Here is a 2,227-nt window from a genome sequence, read left to right as displayed (position 1 = left end):
TGGGCCGGCGGTGGCTTGGCCCCGAGCCGGTTGGCTTCACCACGAGGTGTCACTGCAGTTTGCAGGACGGGAGGGGATGGGGATGCCTGGAGACTGGCTCAGCTGCGCGAAGGAAAGGCTTTGTGCTTACTTGCCCCCCAAGAGGCTCCCAAATGCACCCGGCGTCCCTCTCTGAGCCCCTGCCACCCCGGGAGCTCTGCCCTGACCTGCGGGGCGCGGAAAGCAGTCAGGTTTGGCAGCAGGTTTGTCACACCGGGAACTCTGCCCAGCCTTTGCGCTGAGGGGTTTGAACCTGCCTGCCTGGGGAATCCCTGCTCCTGGTGAAATGAAAGGCTGAGGATTAGCTCAGAGCTCTCCCCAGTGACAGCGGAGCAGTGGGAAGGCTCGGTTTAAGTGGGGTTTTAATTTCAAATAAGGGACATCTGTTCACCCTGCTGCTTCCCAACCTGTGAAAAGCTGGTGTTCGAAAAAAGGGAGAGCGTCGGGCACATGCCAGCTTGCTCTGGACACCAGAGCTGTGAGCTGCTCCAGGGATGGGAGGGTGGTTGGCTGGGACAGCCCCTTCCAGGAGGAAAGTGAGTATGAGTGAAAAGAGACAAAGTGGAAGGTGTGGAGGCAGAAGGAACCGTGACGTGGCTGTGGCAGCTCACCAGTGCTCCAGTCCTTTACCAGATCCAGTCATCATTTCTATGGCTTTTATTACACCTGCATGAAGCCCTTTGTGCCTGGGACGCTGGGAAGGAGCTTGAATGGGTTTTGAAGCTTTCAGGGCGCTCAGATACAAGCCAGGGAGTGGGGCTGAAGGGGGTGGAAGGAGCAATGCTGGGAGGTCCCCATGCTGCAGTGACACTGCAGGGCTCATAGCGTGATCGGGGTGGTAGAAACCACCTTCTGTGGGGCTGGGTGGCGGCTGGATGGGGTTTTGTGAGCTCCCCAGAGTGGAGCAGAGAGCAAAACCATGCTGTAAAAGTGCAGATAGTACTTGGGAATGGGTTACAGCTGTTTTACTTGTGCCCTCCAACATGAAAAGAGAGTTGCCGTCCTCACCAGCATCCTGGCAGGCCTAAGGGGTCTATAGGTGTCAGGAATAGGATGTAATTCCTGTTCTATAAATCCATATCCTGTTCCATAAACCCGCATTCCTGTGGTCAGGAATAGGAAGTAAAATTAAAGCTTAAAAATGACAACAAATGGCCAAACTGAGATTTTGGGGAGCTCTGAGGCTGTATCAGATGCTGGCCTGGGCAGGTGACTGGTAAACAGTGTGAAAGCTGCCAGCGGAAATGTATGATTTGTAGCAGCAAGAGCTATAAGAAAATAGTAACATAGCAGAGAGAAAAGCCAGACATTAAATAAATATTCCTGTCCCTTATTTAAAAACTATCAGGATAAGGGAGCCAAGTGTTTCAGAGAAAGTGCGATGCTTCCTGCTCCATCAGTAAAAGGAGGCTGGAAGGGGGAACTTTTAAGTGTGCTTAAGTCATTAGGACTGGATAACGGGCTCTGATTTTACCAAAGACCATAACTGCTGTCAAGTCGCAGGGTTTTGCGGATAGCAAGTCTTGTCAAACAATCCCATTATCAATTTTTAAAAGACCAAGCCTTCCCTAAGCCTTATCTCCCACTGATGCTGATTAAAAGCAAGTGAACGACATCGCAAGTCAGCATTGTCTGGTTTAATCCATTGTAAATGGATTAAAAACTCATTAACTGATAGATGACAGAGCACGCCAAACTCATTTTCGTAGGGGATCATCATCCTTCAGAAGTGGTTCCCGGGGGCTTCCCCCCAGGGCCCCTCTGATCCGCTGTCATCTTTGGTAATGATCTGGGGAGAACCATCAAAGGGTGCTAGCGCTGGTGGGGGTGCTACACCTGGGTGGAGGGATCCCGGTGCGAGCAGGTGAGGTGTGTCGCCCCGCACAGCGGGCTCCTTCCTGCCCCGCAGCGTTGTCCGGCCAGCCGGGCGGCGCGGCTGGGGAGCAGCAGGAGGGCAGCGGTCAGTCACTGCTTTGGCGGTGGGGAGCAGGAGGCAGCCTGCAGCTCCCTGCCTGCCCCCCCGCCTGGGCAACCAGGAGCTCGCTCTTAATGAGCCAGCGATTTAATGGGCGGCTTCACGAGAGGTGCGGGGGCTCCTCTGGGGGCTGCAGGCTGGAAACCGAGGCAGCTCGCTTTGCAGAAGAGAGGCTACAACTTGAGTTTCTTGGGGGGGGGTCCAGGCCTGGAC

The 2,227-nt window shown here is 54.3% G+C and overlaps 1 protein-coding gene across 1 annotated transcript in view; it reads left to right on the top strand.

Moving 5' to 3' along the window:
* The window catches only part of ATL1 (atlastin GTPase 1), a gene marked incomplete at both ends in the record, with an annotated part of 10,960 nt that overhangs the window by 3,732 nt on the left and 5,001 nt on the right, over positions 1 to 2,227 (top strand). The window lies entirely within an intron of this gene.

This window comes from Buceros rhinoceros, unplaced genomic scaffold (assembly GCF_000710305.1).
Source record: "Buceros rhinoceros silvestris isolate BGI_N320 unplaced genomic scaffold, ASM71030v1 scaffold29455, whole genome shotgun sequence".
Classification (NCBI taxonomy): Eukaryota; Metazoa; Chordata; class Aves; order Bucerotiformes; family Bucerotidae; genus Buceros; species Buceros rhinoceros.
The sequence above is the reverse complement of the archived record's forward strand: the minus strand, read 5'-3'. Positions and strand labels throughout refer to the sequence as shown.